This window comes from Delphinus delphis, chromosome 8 (genome assembly GCF_949987515.2).
Source record: "Delphinus delphis chromosome 8, mDelDel1.2, whole genome shotgun sequence".
In the NCBI taxonomy this organism is placed as follows: Eukaryota; Metazoa; Chordata; class Mammalia; order Artiodactyla; family Delphinidae; genus Delphinus; species Delphinus delphis.
This window is the reverse complement of record NC_082690.1, coordinates 26,776,316-26,796,985: the sequence shown is the minus strand read 5'-3', so window position 1 is coordinate 26,796,985 and position 20,670 is coordinate 26,776,316. Positions and strand designations below refer to the sequence as shown.

General features: G+C 37.7%; 1 pseudogene; it reads left to right on the top strand.

Annotated features, from left to right (window-relative positions):
- Positions 1–7,759: 7,759 nt before the first annotated feature.
- Positions 7,760–20,670, top strand: part of LOC132429387 (regulator of G-protein signaling 7-like) — a 31,342-nt pseudogene continuing 18,431 nt past the window's right edge.

The window sequence follows — 20,670 nt, the reverse complement described above, 5'->3', positions numbered from 1 at the left end:
CGTTGTGGCGCACAGGCTCCGGACACGCAGGCCATGGCTCACGGGCCCAGCCGCTCCGCGGCATGTGGGATACTCCCGGACTGGGGCACGAACCCATATCCCCTGCATCGGCAGGCAGGCCCTCAACCACTGCGCCACCAGGGAAGCCCCTAAAGCTGCTGTTTCTTTGTTTATTTTCTGTCTGGATGACATATCCACTGGTATAAGTGAGGTTTTAAAGTCCCCTAATATTACTGTGTTGCTGTCAGTTTCTCCCTGAGGTCTGTTAATAATTGCTTTATATAGTTTGGTGCTCTTTTGATAGGTTCATATATATTAATAACTATTATGTCTTCTTGATGAACTGTCTCTATTATTAGATACCGTTCAGTTTTGTCTCTTGTTACCTTTTCTGACTTGAAACCTATTTTGTCTGATATGAGTATGGCTACACCCAGTTTCTTTTGGCTGCCATTTGCTTGTCTTATTATCCATCCTTCACTTTCAGCCTATATTTGCCTTTAGAGCTGAGTCTCCTGGAGGCAGCATATAGTTGAGTCTTATTTTTTAATCCATCCAGCCACTCTATTTTTTGATTGGTGAATTCAATCTGTTTACATTTTGTGTGATTATTGATATATGAGGAGTTAGTACTGCTATTTTAGCTTTTGTTTTCTGGTTGCTCTATATCGCTATTATTTCTTTTTCCTTGTATTTCTATCTGTCATTTTGGTTTGGTAGTTTTCTATGATATTTTTCTGTTTCCTCTGTTTTTTAATGTCATGTTTCTGCTCCGGATTTATATTTTGTGATTGTCATGATGTTTGTATAAAACATCTCATAAACAAAATAACCCTTTCTCTGCTGATAACATCTTATCTTCATTTGCCTATATGGATTCCATTCTTTTCATCTTCCTCTTTTATGTTTTTTTGTCTCAAATTATCCCTTTTTATGTTGTAAGTTCATTACCAAATTGAAGTAGCTATAGTTTTTACTGCTTTTTTCCCCCTTTAACATTTATGATTTAATTAAGCATAAATGTTATGCTTAATTAAGCATAAACTCTATTCCTGTATAGAGTTGCAATTTTCTGATTTTATTTTTCACCTTACTCAATGTTTTGTGTACTTTTACCTTTCATTTCAGGTAGACTGCAGCTGTTTTCAGCATTTCTTGTAAGCCAGGTCTAGTGGTAGTTAACTCCCTCAGCTTTTGTTTATCTGGGAAAGCTCTTAGTTTTGCTTCACACCTGAAGGGTAAATTTGCCAGATTTTTGGCTGACAGCCTTTAATCTTTATATATATATATATATATATATATATATATATATATATATATATATATATACATATATATATATATATACATATATTTTTTTGTGGTACATGGGCCTCTCACTGTTGTGGCCTCTCCCGTTGCAGAGCACAGGCTCTGGACGCACAGGCTCAGTGGCCGTGGCTCACAGGACCAGCCGCTCCGTGGCATGTGGGATCTTCCCGGACCGGGACATGAACCCGTGTCCCCTGCATCGGCAGACTCTCAACCACTGCGCCACCAGAGAAGCCCTAATCTTTCAATATTTTGAGTATGTTATTTCACCGTCTCCCGACCAGTAGAGTTTCTGCTGAGAAATCTGCTAATAACCTATTCAGGGTTCCTTTGTAGGTTACTGTCCTTTTTCCCTGGTTGCCTTTAAAATTCTTTTTTGTCATTGACTTGGCAATTTAGTATTGGAGAAATTCTTTTTGTTGTGAGGTAGTTAGGTATTCTCTTAGGTATTCTCTTAGCTTTATGGACTTGTATATCCAGTTCCTTTCCCACATTTGGGAAGTTCTCAGCTATTATTTCTTTAAATAAACTCCCCATTCCCTACTCCTCCCTTCTCCTTCTCCATTATCCTTATGTTGCCCTTCTAAATGGAATCGGATAGCTCTCGTAGAATTTCTTCATTTTTTTTTAGATCGTAGTTCTCTCTTCTACCTGTATCTTTTGTAGATTTCTTTCTTAGAGCTTACTAATTCTCTCTTACATATGTTTTGTTCTGTTTCCAATGCTTTCTAATGCATTTTTATCTCATTTATTGAGTTTTTCAGCTACAGAATTTCTGTTTGGTTCTTTTTTAGAGTTTCAATCTCTTTGGTACAGTGTTGCTTCAGTTCATTAATTTTATTCATGAGCCCATTGCCCTGCCTTTCTGAGTATTCTTGTAGCTCACTGAGTTTCTTCATGAGAACTATTTTTTTTTTTTTTGGCCACACTGTGCAGCTTGTAGGATCTTAATTCTCGATCAGGGACTGAACCTGGGCTCACGGCAGTGAGAGCATGGAGCATGACAGCTAGTTGAATTCTCTATCAGTTACTTTAAGTTTGGTTTCTGGAGAATTGTCATTTTCTTTTTACGATATTGTGTTACATTGGTTCTTCATGGTGCTCAATGAGTTGTTCCTCTGTTAGCATATTTGAACTAGTGAAACCTTTCTTTAGGTAAAGCTTTTTTTTTTTAAACTTGATTTTAACTTAACAGGTCAGTAATTGGAGGCCTTTCTTTGGTTTTTCAGTAGGTGGCACTATAGAACAAGGTTTAAGTTTCTGTTGCCTGAACTGCCTCTGGTTATGGAGTAGGCACTTTCCACCCTGTACAGTCTCTGCCAGAAGTGTTCTCTGGTGGCCTTGTTGTCACTGCTTGTGCCTCCAGGGTCACTGGCACCTTGCTGCTGCTGTTGTTGCTACTGTCACTGGCGTTGCTGCCTGGGGCTCTTGAATGGCAGGCACCTCCACCATGTCCAGTGTCGCCTGGGTTGTTAGCTCTGCTGCTGCTGGGAGTGTGGTGGTCAGAGTCACAGGCATTTCCATTGCTAGAGGGATGGGGTCTCAGGCCCTCCTGCTGCTGCTTCTTGATTACCTGTGTAGCTGTGGCTAGGTTGTGCAGGAAGCTGTGCACCATCTCCCCTGCTACTATTAGGTTCTCTGGAGTTGCAGATCAGCCTCTGTGGTCAGGGGGCCTGGATTAGCACCTCTTCTGATGTTCCTCACGTTCTGCCTCCATGTGTTCCAGTCTACCCACCTTTTGATGTACAGATGTATGAATTCTCTGGTGTCTTGATATGTTGGGCAGAGGAACATTTGTTGTGTTATGCATGTTTTGCTGGTTGTAGATTGAAGGGGAGCGACAAAGGGAACATTTCATGCCACCATGATGCTGATATCACCAAAATGTGCTTTTTATTTTTTTTAATTTTTTTGTTGTTACAAATGGGGTTTTCTTTTCTACTGTTTTTTTTTTTAAAAAAACTATGTATATAATTAAGAAATTGTGCATTAACTGGTACCTTATATAGGTGAGATTTTCAAATATTTTTGTCGTATTACTCCTTTTCACTCCTAAAAACTATTGTGTATCCCAAAGAGTTTTTGTTTATATGATTTTTATCTATTTGTATTTACTACATTAAAAATTAAAACTGAGGAATTTTTAAAATATGTATTTGTTGACTTATTTAAAAAACAAGAAGCCAATTTCATAATAATCTATTAGCACAATTTTAATGAAAAAATTGGCATATTTTAAATACCAAAGAGAAAATTAGTGAGGAGTGGCACTTAAACTTTTGCAAATCATTTTCATCTTTAGCTAAATAGAAGACAGCTGTATTCTCATGTCTGCTTCTTCAGTCAATCCATTGCTATGTCACATATCATATAATCTCTGGGACACTCTACTGTACACTATTGAGAGAATGACAGTGAGAAAAGCACATAATGTCATAGTATTTTTATGATAATTTTGACCTTGCAACACCCTTGAAAGAAGACTGCTGGTGTAGAGTGTTGTTTTTGTTTTCTTACAAATTTATTTATTTTTAAAAAATTTTTGGCTGTGTTGGGTCTTCATTGCTGAGCGTCAGCTTTTCTCTATTTGTGGTGAATGGGGTCTACTCTTCATTGCGGTGCACGGGCTTCTCATTTCAGTGGCTTCTGCTGCAGAGCACAGGCTCTAGGCATGTGGGCTTCAGCAGTTGTGGCACATTGGCTCAGTAGCTGTGGCTGGTGGGCTCTAGGGTGCCGGCTCAGTAATTGTGGCGCATGGGCTTAGGTGCTCTGCAGCATGTGGGATCTTCCCGGGCCAGGGCTCAAACCTGTGTCCCCTGCATTGGCAGGCGGATTCTTTTTTCTCCTTATATCTATTAATAATATGTGAATTTTCTTAATGTGTTGTTTTCTTAATGTGATATTGAATTTCTTTGTTTTTATCTATTTAGGACTTTTATTTCTGTAATGAAATATTTACTGTAAAGTATCACAATGGTATTAATTTTGGCATTAATATTTCCATGTTTCAGAAAAGCCTAATACATAATTATGTAATTTCTCTAATGTAGATATCTATGATGCGAGGTAGAATAAAGCAACATTTTATCATGAGCCCAAATGATGGATTACACAAAGCTTGACAGAGAGAAACATTTTGCTTACTTCTATTCCCAATCCTCCAACCATGCATAAGCTTTACACACTGTGGTTTCTCTTCATTTATATTTTCCCCCTCTCAAATGCTAAGGACTAGGGAAAAGCTAATGCAGCCACAAAGTTCGATGTTGTGCATCAAAAGAGTAACAGCAGCTAAAAAATACGTAGCTCAAATACCAGCTTACTGCCTAAGTGTGTGATTTTACTAAATGTCTTCAAGTCTCAGGGTCCTCATTTGTTAAATGTGGATAATAATACCTACCTCATCGGTCCAGTCAGAACACTTTGAAATAATATGTGTAAATTGCTTTTATGTACCCGGCACATAGTCATTGCTTAATGATTGGTGGTTGAAGTTTTTTTAGTAACCATGCTTTTAAAGGGAGACAAAAAATGCAGGAGTAAATGAGTGTAGAATAGTTGGCATTATACCTTTGACCTGGTTTAATCAGGGAAGACTTTTGGGGATCAGAAAACTTGAATTAAGGTTTGAAGCTTGAGTAAATGTATTAGTATCTATTGTCGCATAACAAATTGCCCCCAAACTTCACAGGATAAAATAACAAATTTTTGTTTGTTTGTTCTGAGGGTCAGGAATCTGGGAGTTGTTTTCCTGGGTAGTTCTGGCTTAAGGTCTCTCATGAGATTGCAGTCAAGTTGTTGGCCTGGGCTGCAGTCATCTGAAGGGACTGGAGAATCTGCTTCACTCAAATGCTGGGTGGGAGGAGGTGCTTCAGTTCCTTACAACATAGATCTCTACATAAGGATACTCAAGACATGGCTTCCCCTTGACAACCCAAGATAGAAAGAGCCCAAAGTCAGAAACTTCATCTGAACTAATCTCAGAAGTATCATACCATCACTTGCACAATGGTCTATTTGTTCACACAGACTAACTCTTGTACAACATGGGGACTATACAGGGTGTAGATACGATGAGGAGGAGGTCATTAGGAACCATTTTGGAGGGTGAGTATCACAGAAGAATTTGGGCAATGGAAAAAACAAAACTGGGAGGAAAAAAAACTAGGTCAGACCCTAGCATGAACATCCCTGTCCTTGACATGGGTGACCCATGCAGATACTGATGGAGCTATCTTACGGTAACCTCTAAGCAAGAGGTGGAGAAAAAAGAGCCCTGGATCAATGGAGAAGGGCTAACGCTACACACTTCTCCCAGTTGAACAAGATAATTTCCTTGCCAAACCACCAGAGGAATAACATGAAAGAATAATTCCTAAAGAATGCCTCTTGCTACCCATATTAACCTTTAGGCAAATTATGTATATGTTCTCAACTTTAATTTCCACATTCTCTAAGCAGAGCTATAATCTCTCTCACAATATTGAGCAAAGCAAGCATTGAAAGTCGAGTGACAGGCATGAGGTGGTAATCGTCCCCTTATAAGAAGGTAGAGTCCTAACACATATAGTCTGCTTGCCCCTAACTATATTCAGCCAGTGCCAGGCATATAGCAACCTAATGTTGTATCATAGATGTATTTTGGATTCACCAGTGAATTAATAGTACCTGCTCTCCCTTGCACACACCTTTTGAATGACACTCATTGGCGTAGTTTAAAAGGCACACAGGTTTTTTCTGTCACTGGGCTCTATTTGAGCCAATCAAGGGATCGATGGTCAGGTTCAAATCAATAGAACTTTGTCAGCTATCACAAACCTCAATGATTTCTGGCATTGGCCATACACTAAAGGTACTTAGCTGTTCAAGCTGTGCCTCTGTTCAGATGTACGTTTTTCAACTGAAACGCATGTTTAATGTGTACAACATGGACATGAGTATAATAATACACGTGGATTTCTGTTGATGATAAGAATATTGATTAGTACCTTTATGGAAGTATCTGATTACAAAAGCTTTTTGCATTCATTATGTCACTCATACTTTACAGGGACCTTGTAGGGTGGGTAACTATTGTCTTTAATTTACAAACAAGAGAAGCAAAACTCTGAGGCGTTTTGTTGACGATCATACTGCTAAGTCTCAATCTTTACTTATGACTAAAAGATGGGCATTTGCTCCAAAACTCAATGTAATCGCTATTAAATAGTATGTAATCTTTCTTTGTCAATTCATAGTGTATATCAGGATATTTCATTGCATGAGGGTCAGCTTTGTGCACATTAACTAGTTTTTATTTCATATTACTGAAACTCTGCAACTGGAGAGGCCACAACAGTGAAAGGCCCGCATACTGCAAAAAAACAAAAAACACTTTTTCCTAAAGGTGAAAATAAAATAAAGTTTTGGTATTTAGTGATAAGTATGTAATCTGGAAAATAACTTTATTTGACACCATCTTTTCTGACAAAACCGAATAAAGTACTTATCTTTTTCTACTTTTGGAAATCAAGATTAATGCAATATAGTGTGTTTCTGAAATCTTCCTTTCTACAGAGGTCTTGCTAACTGAGATTTCTGTTACATGCAGCCTTTCTCTGTGTGCCTGGCCTGTAAAGGGAGGTACACCTCTCCATGTGGAACATATGACTTAGGAGTCTCTCATATCCGTTGGAATTCAAGGCTATTGAATTCAAGGTCGCTTTTGTAATTCAAGGCACTATTACATTCAATATATGTAATTCATCATATATTCCAGTATATGATGATTTCTATGAGCTTGTCATTTTCTAGTTGTCTCATTGTTATCTATTGTAACAATTATTGTAAGTCTTTGAACTTACTGTGTGTTATTTATACTGGCAAAATTTTATTTGGTTCTTCTTCACCACTTACATTACACCATTAAATCACCAGTACTAGCAATAGTAATATTTACAAAATTAAAAATTGTTTTCACCAATTCAGTAACTGATTCATATCCCTCCTTTTGGGCTCTTCATTTTTATGGTGTAGAAATTTGTTGTTGTCATCAGAAAGCTGGCTTAGGTTTCATTCCTTCATTCTTACATTCAATAAGCACCTTAAGAATTAAAGTCAAACTTTTTAACTCATTTAATGATATGATGATATGGCCTGAGGACCAGGGATTCCAAAATTTTGTGTTGCTCCTTGAATGAGATCTCAGAGAAACAACACAATGTGAAACAAAATGCCACTTCACTAATGGTTACAGAAGTGCCCTTGAAGTCAATCCAGAACTCCTCAGTTTATGGCAAGTTGGAGCTTGTGTGTTAAATCCAAGAGGGGCTTTTTCGTCTCCCATTTGAAAATCTTTGCATATCCCCAAATTGCAAGTAGAGTTTTGTAAGGAAAAAAATCATAGAAAGTGCTGGGTATCTGTCACTTGTGTACATGGCAGGCTAAGTGCAACAGAACAGAAGGATCCATGCACGTCTGCCTCAGGCCTTTGTCTCTTCAAGGAGCTCATATTTTATTCAAGGTAAGTAAAACAAATCAGCCTCTACTCAGTAATATTTTTTTTATTCCTAAATGATTCTTGCTGGGAATATTTTCAGTATTTTAAAGCTGAACCTGAAACATGAGTCATGCCAGTGATCACAAAAGCAAACTTACTTGTTAGACTCCTATTGGTAACTTACTGAGAACTGTGACAGTCGTCTGTGCCTACACCACAACAAGTAGTTTATAAAAAAAGGAATATCACTGAAGGATGAACAGAAAGGTCACAGATGTTAAATGGAAGTGGTCTGATTTCAACCAAAGCAGATTAGGAGAATGTGAAGAATAATTTAGGGAAGTACAGCAGAGGCTCTGAGTAATAGGAGGCTGCTCTACCACCCTCTTGGTAATTGACCAGTAGATAATAATCTTGCACAATGATGTGCTCATATTGCCAATGATGATGCAGAAAGGCAAAGACCCAAAAGGGTGGGCCAAAGACAGATTTTTGTACATTTATGCTGGAAATGATCTAAGTCATGAATCTTGATTGGGACTGCACAAAGAGCTGCATTCCAACTGGAGAATTCAGTAAATATTAAAATTGTCTGTAAATACAATCCCGGAGTCATCCTTGATTCCTGTTTTCACTTACATTTATTTCTCTCCCAGGATTCTTCACCTCTCCCAGGCTTTCTCTTCCCAGTTGCCAAAACCTAGGAGTCATCACTGACTATTCTCTTCCCCTTAGATTCCTGACCCAACCCATCAGCAAGTTTTAACACAGATGTGCAGATGCCATCACCATGAGCTCTTGCCTAAATTATTGCAATAACCCTGTTACTGTTGTCCTTGCTTCCACTTTTGCCCTGACCTCATCCCAATAAACCGTCCCCAAAGTAATCACAACTCCTGAGTTTTTTTTTTAAAATAAGCTTTATTTCTTAGAGCAGTTCTAGGTCCACAACAAAACTGAGCAGAAAGTATAGATAGTTCCCATATCCCCCCTGCTCCCCCCACACACAACCACCCCCATTATCAACATCACCAGAGTGGTACATTTGTTATAATTGATGAACCTACATTGAAACATCATTGTCACCCAGAATCCATAGATCACACTAGGGTTCACTCTTGGTATTGTACATTTTATGTGTTTGAATAAATGTATAATGACATGTATCCACCATTATAGTATGATACAGAGTAGTTTCACTGCTCTCCCAAATCCTCTGTGCTCCACCAATTCTTTACTCCCTCTCCCCAACCCCTGGCAACCACTGATTTTTTACTCTCTCCTTAGTTATGCTTTTTCCAGAATGTCATAATAGTTGAAATCGTACAATATGTAGACTTTTCAGATTGGCTTCATTCACTAAGATGCATATCAGTTTCTTCATGGCTTTTTATGTTCAACAGCTCATTTCTTTTAAGTGCTAAAAAATATTCCATTGCGTACCTGTACCACATTCAGCTACTGAAGAACATCCTGCTTTTAAAATTTTTATTGGAATATAGTTGCTTTAGAATATTGTGTTAGTTTCTACTGTACAGCAAAGTGAATCAGATATACATATACATATATCCCCTCTTTTTTTGGATTTCCTTCCCACTTAGGTCACCACAGAGTACTGAGTAGAGTTCCCTGTGCTATAGAGTAGGTTCTCATTAGTTATCTAGTTTATACATAGTATCAATAGTGTATATATATCACTCCCAATCTCCAAATTCATGCCACCCCCCCTCCTTGGTATCTAAATATTTGTTCTCTACGTCTGTCTCTATTTGTGCTTTGTAACTAAGATCGTCTATACCAATTTTTTTCAGATTCCACATATATACATTAATATACGATACTGTTTTTCTCTTTCTGACTTACTTCATTCTGTATGACAGTCTCTAGGTCCATCCACGTCTCTATAAATTACCCAATTTCATTCTCTTTTAGGGCTGACTAATATTCCATTGTATATATGGGTCACATCTTCTTTATCCATTCCTCTGTTGATGGACATTTAGGTTGTTTCCGTGTCCTGGCTATTATAAATATTGCTGCAATGAACACTGGGGTGGATGCGTATTTTTGAATTATGGTTTTCTCTAGGTAGTGGGATTGTTGGGTCATATGGTAGTTCTACTTTTAGTTTTTTAAGGAACCTCCATACTGTTCTCCATAGTGGCTGTATCAATCTAAATTCCCACCAACAGTGCAAGAGGGTTCCCTTTTCTCCACAGCCCCTCCAGCATTTATTATTTGTAGATTTTGTGATGATGGCCATTCTGACCTAAGGTGATACCTCACTGTAGTTTTGATTTGTATTTCTCTAATAATTAGTGATGTTGAGCAGCTTTGCATGTGCTTTTGGGCCATCTGTATGTCTTCTTTGGAGAAATGTCCATTTAAGTCTTCTGTCCACTTTTTTGATTGGGTTGGTTTTTTTTTTTTTTGATATGAGCTGCATGAGCTGTTTGTATATTTTGGAGATTAATCCTTTCTTCGTTGATTCATTTGCATATATTTTCTCCCATTCGGAAGGCTGTCTTTTCATCTTGTTTATGGTTTCCTTTGCTGTGCAAAAGCTTTTAAGTTTAATTAGGTCCCATTTGTATATTTTTGGTTTTATTCTCATTACTCTATGAAGTGGGTCAAGAAAGATCTTATGCTGTAGTTTACGGCAAAGATCATTCTGCCTGTTTTCCCCTAAGATTTTTATAAAGTCTGGTCTTACATTTAGGTCTTTAATCCATTTTGAGTTTATTCTTGTGTATGGTGTTAGGAAGTGTTCTAATTTCATTCTTTTACATGTAGCTGTCAAGATCTTCCAGCACCACTTATTGAAGAAGCTGTCTTTTCTCCATTAGGTAGGTTTATTCCTACGTCTTTTTGTTATTACTGTTGCAATAGGAAATGGGACTGTTTCCTTAATTTCTTTTTCTGATCTTTTGTTGTTAGTGAATGGGAATGCAAGAGATTTCGCTGCATTAATTTTGTATCCTGCAACTTTCCAAATTCATTGATTAGCTCTAGTATTTTTCTGGTGGCATCTTTAGGATTTTCTATGTATAGCATCATGTCATTTGCAAATAGTGACAGTTTTACTTCTTTTCCAATTTGGATTCCTTTTATTTCTGTTTCTTCTCTGATTGCCATGACTAGGACTTCCAAAACTGTGTTGCATAACAGTGGTGAGAGTGGACATCCTTGTCTTGTTCCTGATCTTAGAGGAAATGCTTTCAGTTTTTCACCATTGAGAATGATGTTTGCTGTGGGTTTGTCATTTACAGACTTTATTATGTAGATGTAGGTTCCCTCTATGCCCACTTTCTGGAGAGTTATTATCATAAATGGGTGTTGAATTTTGTCAATAGCTTTTTCTGCATCTATTTAGATGATCATATGGTTCTTATTCTTTAATTTGTTAATATGGTGTATCACACTGATTGATTTGCATATGTTGAAGAATCCTTGCATTCCTGGGACAAATCTCACTTGATGATGTTGTATAATCCTTTTAATGTGTTGTTGGATTCAGTTTGCTAGTATTTTGTTGAGGATATTTGCTTCTATGTTCATCAGGGATATTGGTCTGTAATTTTTTTGTGTGATATATTTGCTTTTCGTAACAGGGTGATGGTGGCCTTGTAGAGAACGAGTTTGGGAGTATTCCTCCATCTGCAAGTTTTTGGAAGAATTTGAGAAGGATAGGTATTAGCTCTTCTCTAAATATTTGCTAGAATTCACCTGTGAAACCTTCTGGTCCTGGACTTTTGTTTGTTGGAAGATTTTTAATTACAGTTTCAATTTCATTACTTATGATTGGTCTGTTTATATTTCTAAATCTTCTTTGTTCAGTCTTGGAATGTTGTACCTTTCCAAGAATTTGTCCATTTCTACCAGGTTGTGCATTTTATTGGCATATAGTTGCTTGTAGTAGTTTCTTTTGATCCTTTGTGTTTCTGTGAAGTCAGTTGTAATTTCTCCTTTTTCATTTCTAATTTTATCGATTTGAGTCCTCTCCGTTTTCTTTCTTGATGAGTCTGGCTAAAGGTTTATCAATTTTGTTTTTCTTCTCAAAGAACCAACTTTCAGTTTCATTGATCTTTGCTATTGTTTTCTTCGCTTCTATCTCATTTATTTCTGCTCTGATCTTTATTGTTTCTTTCCCTTTACTAAATTTGTGTTTTCTTTCTTCTTTCTCTAGTTGCTTTACGTGTATTGTTAGACATGGTGTATGGTTTTTGAGATTTTTCTTGAGGTGCTATTGTATTGCTGTATTGCTTCCCTCTTAGAACGGCTCTTGCTGCATCCCATAGGTTTTGGGTCACAATATTTTTATTATTATTTGTTTCTATGTATTTTAAATTTCCTCTTTGATTTCTTCAGTGATCTCTTGGTTATTTAGCAGTGCACTGTTTAACCTCCATTTGTTTGTGTTTTTTATAGTTTTTTTTTCCTGTAATTGATTTTTAATTCCATAGCATGTGGTCCGCAAAGATGCTTGATATGATTTCAAATTTCTTATATTTTCTGAGGCTTGATTTGTGACCCAAGATGTGATCTGTCCTGGAGAATGTTCTGTATGCATTTGAGAGGAAAGTGTATTCTTCCGCTTTCCGGTGCTATGTCCTATGACTATCAATTAAATCTGTCTGGTTTATTTCATCATTTATTTGTTTTAATAAATTTATTTATTTATTTATTTTTTGGCTGCATTGCTGCGTGTGGGCTTTCCCTAGTTGTGGCAAGTTGGAGCTACTCTTCATTGTGGTACACAGGCTCTAGGTGGCTTCTCTTGTTGCAGAGCACAGGTTCTAGGCACACATACTTCAGTAGCTGTGGCACATAGTCTCAGTAGTTGTGTTTCGTGGGCTCTAGAGTGGAGGCTCAGTAGTTGTGGCGCACAAGCTTAGTTGCTCCGTGGCATGTGGGATCTTCCCAGACCAGGGCTCAAACCTGTGGATTCTTAACCACTGTGCCACGAGGGAAGTCTCTACTGTGTCATTTAAAGCTTGTGTTTCCTTATTTATTTACCATCTAGATGATCTGTCCATTGGTGTAACTGGGGTGTTAAAGTCCCCCACTATTATTGCGTTAGTGTTGATTTCCCCTTTTATGGTTGTTAGCATTTGCCTTATGTATTGAGGTGTTCCTATTTTCGGTGCATATACATTTATAACTGTTATATCTTCTTCTGAGATTGATGCCTTGATCATTACATAGTGTCCTTCCTTATCTCTTGTAACAGATTTTATTTTAAAGTGTACTTTATCTGATATGAGTATTGTTACTCCAGCTTTCTTTTGATTTCCATTTTCATGAAATATCTTTTTACATCCCTTTACTTTCAGTCTTATGTCTCCCTAGGTCTGAAGTGGGTCTCTTGTAGACAGCATATATATGGGCCTTGTTCTTGTATCCATTCAGCTAGTCTGTGTCTTTTGGTTGGAGCATTTAATCTATTTACATTCAGGGTAATTATCAATATGTATGTTCCTATTACCATTTTCTTAATTGTTTTGGGTTTGTTTTTGTAGGTCTTTTCCTTCTGCTGTTTCCCACTTAGAGAAGTTCCTTTAGCATTTTTTGTAAAGCTGGTTTGTTGGTGCTGAGTTCTCTTAGCTTTTGCTTCTCTGTGAAGCTTTTGATCTTTCTGTTGTATATGAATGAGACCCTTGCTGGGTAATCTTTGTTGTAGGTTTTTCCCTTTCAACACTTTAAATATACCCTGCCACTCCTTCTGGCTTGCAGAGTTTCTGCTGAAAGATTGGCTGATAACCTTATGGGGATATCCCTTATTTGTTATTTTTTTGCTTTTCCCTTGCTGCTTTTAATATTTTTTCTTTGAATTTAATTTTTGTTAGTTTGATTACTATATGTCTTGGTGTGGTTCTCCTTGGGTTTATCCTGTATGGGACTCTCTGCTCTTCTTGGACTTGGGTGGCTATTTCCTTTCCCAGGTTAGGGAATTTTTCAACTATGACTTCTTCAAATATTTTTTCATGCCCTTTCTCTTTCTCTTCTTCTGGGATCCCTATAATTTGAATGTTGATGTTTTATGTTGTCCCACATGTCTCTGAGGCTGTCCTCAATTCTTTTCATTCTTTTCTCTTTATTCTGTTCTTCAGCAGTTATTTCACCAATGTATCTTCTGGCTCACTTATTCGTTCTGCCTCTGTTTTTCTACTATTGATTCCTTCTAGTGTACTTTTCATTTCAGTTATTGTGTTGTTCATCTCTGTTTTTTTGTTATTTAGTTCTTCTAGAACTTTGTCAACATTTCTTATATTTTGTCAATCCGTGACTGCATTCTATTTCCAAGATTTTGGATCATCTTTACTATCATTACTCTGAATTCTTTTTCAGGTAGCTTGTCTATTTCCTCTTCATTTATTTGGTCTTTTGGGTTTTTACCTTGCTCCTTCATCTGTAACATATGTTACATATGTTTTTGTCATCTCATTTTCTTTGATGGGTGGGGCTGTGTTCCTGTCTTACTGGTTTTTTGGCCTGAGGCTTCCAGCACTGGAGTTTACCGGCAGTTGGGTAGAACCAGGTCTTGGTGCTGAGATGGTGACTTCCAAGAGACCTCACTTGATTAATATTCCCTGGGGTCTGAGGTTCTTTGTTAGTCCAGTGGTTTGGACTTGGTGCTCCCACCACAGGATCTCAGGCTTGACCCCCAGCTTCTGAACCACGAGCTCACAAGCCACATGGCACAGGCAAAAAAAAAAAAGAAGCATAACATAACAAAGAATAAAAAATAATAAGTAAAAAATATATTAGAAAAATATATATAAATGAAACAACAGCAAGGTAAAACAGAACCACAATAGAAAAAAAAAAGCCAGAAAACGTCTTGGCTGTGGGGGTGGGGCTTAGGCAGGGGAGGGGCCTAGACTCAGGACACTCACAGTTGGAAAATGCCCTGGGGGTGGCACTGGGGCAGGGAGGGGCTTAGTCTGGGGGGGCGGCAGGCCTAGGCTCAGGACCCCAAAAATGCCCTGGGGGTGTTGAGTGGTAGATTTTAGGCTCTGCTTGCCAGAGGGGCCTCAGAGTGCGAGGATCAGGACCAGTACCCAAGCAGGCTCCATAGGGCCCAATTGGGCAGGGGAAACAGTGGCCACATTCCCTTCCAATCCTCTGACCCCCCCCAAGGTTTTCTCCCCATCCTTGTTGATTCCCTCATGGTGAGTGGACCCCTCCGAGTGTAGAAACCCCTCCCCTTCCCGAGCCACCCCTCAGTGTAGTGGTCCCATTCCTCCTCCACTTCTCCTTCCCCCTTGCTCTCCCCCATGTCCTACCTGGTCACTTGGGGGTTCCTCGTGTTCTCTTAGGTGTCTGAGGTCCCCAACCAGTGCCTGGTATGTGCCCTAGTGGTGAGGAGATGCAAACTCCTCATACTCCTACTCTGCCATCTTAACTGCACCCCCAGAAAATTTTAGTTTTATTGAAGTTCAATTGATCAATTATTTCTTTCATGGATTGTGCCTTTGCTGTTGTATTTATAAAGTCATCACCAAATCCAACGTCACCTACATTTTCTTCTATGTTATCTTCTAGGAGTTTTATAGTTTAGCATTTTACATTTAGATCCATTTTTGTGAAAGAAAAAAAGCTTGAGTGAGCTTTCAAAAATTTAAAGCATACCAAGTCACTTTCATGTTTAAAACCCTCCAATGACTTCCACTTGTGTTTAGAACTGAACCAAAGATTTTACCATGGTCTATAATTTCTACCTAACTTAACCACTTTCCACGACTCCAAAGTGTCATGGTACATTTTCCTCCCCTCTGCTACAGCAGACTTCCTCGTGCCTCTTGACATGTGGAATTCATTCATAAAATACATTGAAGTAGGATTACTTAATTAAGAATCTATAGCCAACAAATAAGATTGAGCAGCAGTCAAATGAGTATTATAGAGGAATGTGAATGGAAGGAATTCCAGGGTAATTGCCACAAACAACTTCTTTCAGTCTGTGTTTAGCGTTTAATAAATGGGTGGGTCAGCAAGGCTGAAAGAATCAGAAGCTAAATCAATTGGCAAGTGCCCAAAACAGAAAGAAAAGCTTGAATTGGCTCTTTAAAAAAAATATCCTGAGGTTGAACACTTCAAAAATCTAGAATTAGTTTGTATAAGAGTAAGGGATCATTTTAATTGAGGTACAATATACTGCAAATTGAGTTTTTAAAACTGGTACAGTGTTACAGAAGGACAAATCATTTTCAATAATTTAAATGTGTTTGAACCAATAAATATATTCAAAATTTTAATTTTCCCAGAGTCATGTCTGATTTTTAAATTTCCAGGAATATGTGTATTCCTTACTGTAAGCTCTATATGCCACCTCATTCTTAAATCTCCACTTATTTGTCATTTAAGACATTGTTTTGCCGAGTTACACATCAGCTACAGTTGATTGAATTTAAAGAGTTGTTTTCCATTACTATTAATAGTGCTGCTCCTCACCAAGGATCTTTAAGATATCCTAAGTTATCCTGAAAACAAGTGTGCTTTCCACTACAACTAATAAAAATGCATTATGTCATGAGAGGAAATAAATGATTTTTAGATGCTTTTAAATAAAATATCAATAATGAAAGCAAGGGAGGGTGGGAGGGAGGGAGACGCAAGAGGGAAGAGATATGGGGACATAAGTATATGTATAACTGATTCACTTTGTTATGAAGCAGAAACTAACACACCATTGTAAAGCAATTATACTCTAATAAAGATGTAAAAAATAAATAATAAATAATGAAAGTAAGAATCCCAGCTTCTGTTTTGCAACTCATTAAGACACTTAAATGAATGTTATGGCAGTAATATTTCTCAATATTATGATCATTTTGCCCCTTCAGGAATGGATTCCAAGACATTAAACTCTACTTTTAATAAATAGTATTATAGTAATGTTACAGCACAGCTTATGTCTGTTTAAAATAAATTCATCCTTGAATTATTAGAAATAATGTATGCTTCTTTTCTAGGCCAACGTAAATACAACTTTATTATTCCTTAAATCCAATAATACTGTGTACTTAATATTATATATGTAAAATAGTACCTATTTGAACATTTTTACTGAGTGCCTACTTGATAATGGTAACGTTATTTATATCTTATTGGGAAGATATGTTTTGTAGTTCAGAAAAACAATTTATGCATTACATTTCAAGCAGATCTGCTGGCAGCTAGTGGTATATATTATATATGCTTCAAAAAGATAACTGCCTTTTTAAAATACCAAGGCCAACAAGGTCTTACTGGGATTAAAATTGCTTATAAGCAAAATTTTAAAAAATATTTATCTGCCATATTGGTGAGGTCAAACAGAATGTACAAAAGAATGGATGTCTGAAATGTTCTGTTGTTGTGTAATGCCCTCTGACAACTTCTGTCCAGTCCTTATGCTCCTACATTGCAATGATTCATCTGTCTGGTATCCTTATTATATTAACAGAATATTGAGGTATGGTCATACCTTCCTTTTTTTTTTTAATTTTTTTTTTGCTGTACGCGGGCCTCTTACTGTTGTGGCCTCTCGCATTGTGGAGCACAGGTTCCGTACGCGCAGGCTCAGTGGCCATGGCTCACGGGCCCAGCCGCTCCATGGCATGTGGGATCTTCCCGGACTGGGGCACGAACCCGTGTCCCCTGCATCGGCAGGCGGACTCCCAACCACTGCACCACCAGGGAAGCCTCATACCTTCATTTTTATATCTTACCATTTATCACTAGATCTGACAATTAGATACAGAAATAAATTTTCTTAAAATTATTTTAAAATTCCCCCTCAAAATATATTGTTGTATTTCATTCGCCACAGTGCCTGATGTCTGAAACCAGTTATTTTGCAAGTATCAACACTAGGTCATGACCTTAATTATTCAGAAATATACCAGATGACTTTGGGCATCTAAGCTTTTTTAATATTCAAGAATCCCCTATTTAACTTAGGTACCAGAGATCTAAGCATTAGCTGTCCTAAGAGGCTCTTTAGAAATGAAAGGAAGCTGGAAGGTCACTGAGACATGCACCCCAGGTCCAGTTAATTATTTTAACCATTTTGCCATTAGCAAAAAATTTTGAACTGGCATATTTCATTAGCTTGGAATGGGAGCAGAGTTATGGGACATTACCTCAGGGTTCAGTCTTCTAATACTGTTTACTTCTAGGATCAATGCCTTCTTATTAATTTGCTGATTAATGGTGTTAAGAATTGGTTCAAATAGAATTTTAGATGTCTTCTAATGGCTCATTAACTAAATTTGAAAAGCCATACTCTTTTAACTCTGAAAATGAAAATTCTAATTCTTTTTGAGACTGCAGTCAGATACACTCTTATGCAGGGGAAAAAATCTTTCCTCTTCATGCCTTCAGTGGTTGACACAATTTCTGGGGCCATTTGTCAATACCCACGTGGTATGACTTGGTATGAAGTATGATTGATTTAGAATTCTAGCTTATAACAGAAGTTTTCAAGTTCTATTAGTTCAGACTTCTCATGTGCATAAAGAAAATATATTTTCTTTTTTTTTTATAATTGCCCAATTCTTCTCAGAAACCCATTTGAAAGATAGTTTTCAACGTCATGCGCTGCATGATACAATCATTTAAATCATCTGCTAGAAATCTTTTGGATAAGTGATCACACTTTCAATTTATTTTCCACCTCTCCCTGCTGCTATGCAAGGTTGTTTTTGATAGCAGTTTGGGGTACAAATGTTTTATTTTTATATGATCTTCTGGCTTCTTTCTGATTTCTGCTTTAGCTAGGCCAGTGGAGTCTATTCCTAGGACTGCTATCATGAGGGTACCATCTCATGTCTGGGCACTCACTGTTGGAGTTTGTGTTCCAGACATTTGCTCCCAGTGTAAAATCCCTGCACACCTCGGCCTTGGTCTCAACCTTAGGCTCCCAGCCATCTGTTAATCTTGTCAGAACTTCTGCCTCCTTTACTACTGAGGCATGCAACAAACTCTGGGTCTCTTGCTTGCTGTATACAAGCCTCGGGAAACACTATTTCAGGTTCATCTCTCTTGCCAACTCCAATTGTAAAGATTCATGTTGGCTGTGATGGCATGTAGTGATTCTTCTAGGTATATAAATGGGACTAGCTCTACCACCCATACATTTCAGACTCCCTCATAATTGTCTGACCATTTCTATCACTCTTTTCTTTCCCCCTGGGTTTCTTCTTTAGAGGAGGAAAACGAGGACATCTGTTGAATGCTGCCTCTTACCTTTATTTTACTTTTCCCCTGGTCACAGAGGGACATGCCTTCCTTTTCCTGTATAGCAGATCCTCATTTATCCCACTCCTTAACGTATAGAAGAAAATCTCCTATGATCTATCTTGCCATGCTTGGCTCTTGATATATCGATGAGAGCTTAAAGAATTTCACTGCCTACACTTCCCTAATGAGCTTAGGGGTGGAAGGCTGCAAGGAAATGGAAATTGAATAGGAAATGAGCACACATTGTTCATGTTTTAAAACATTATCATTGTTACTTCTAGATCAATGGTTGTGACTCCTGGTGAAATCACCAGGTGGGGAGCAGTTGGTGGGGAGGCTAAAACATACTTATGCTTAGACCAGCCACAGAAAATTAAATCAGAATATCATATATTGATCAGCCTCATGCTGATAAAGTTTAAGTGAATTGCTCAGTGTCAGTAATAAGTCTCACCCAGGAGGATGCTCTTCCTTCCTCCTACACTTCCAAGCAGACCACGGTGCTAAACCAGGTATTTCTATTCTTAGATATGCAAACCAAATTTATAGTTTACTTAATGTTTATAGGACAGTGTATTACAGTATATGTATATTTCACATAAAACCTACAAAGAAAAAAATGATTTACTTCTTTATCACTTACAACATTATGGTGGAGTTTTGTCACAATAGTTGTACTATCTGGGGAGGGTTCTTTAAGGAAAATGTCCTATGTCCTCATTATACAAAGAGCTAATACCTATGGCTTACCAGCGCTTGTGGAGAACTTCTTTCCCTAATCACATCAGTGCTGCCTTTTGCCTTTCCCGCCACCCCATCCCAACTCCTCAAAAGGATTGTTTCCACGTTCATATTTTCTCTGGAGTCACTTTCAAGGATAACTGATGTTTTAATGATCTTTCAATCTGTGGGGGGGAAATAGAGCAATTGAGCAGAGACGTGCAATGTAATGTTTTACTAGTAACGGAGATCCCTATATCCTGTATCAAAACTTGAAAGTAAAGGAAACACAACCATGTAACTGACAACTTTCAATCACTTCTAAAGGATAAGTGATGTCTGAGGACCTTTCTAGATTTAAGATCCCAAGTATTTTTAAGTCTCCTTTCTTCTGTTTCCTGATTCATATTTTCTCTCCCCTACCTCCTCTCTCTTTATATTTCTCTTCCCTTTCTTCTCCTCCCTCTTCCTTTTTCTCTCTCTTTCTCTTTTCTTCCTTTCTCCCTCTTCCTCTCTTCTTCTCCAAATAAAAAAGAAGCTTTACAGCTCTTTGTTTCTTTGCAACAGAATGATAAATCTGGCAAAATGACACTTCTGTTGTTGTCAAAAAACAAGGAGCAGGCTGTCCACCCTTTTCCTCCAATCCACCCTGTTTTAAAGGGGTTCACCTGCCTGTGGGAAACAAAAAAGAAAGTCAGGAATTCCTGAGAAGAAGCATGGTATATTCATTCCCAGTTGCTTTCTTCATCTTCCTCATTTTAACCATTACTCCATTGCACATTCTGTCTATAGAAAACAAATATTCCAAGTCACTGGATTTCATGAATCATTGTAGAAAAATTACTCTGGGATATGAGATGGTTCAACTGAATGCCATTGGATTTCTAACTTAGGAGAAGCAAGCAACTATCAGTGTCTTTGTCATCAGAGAGGGT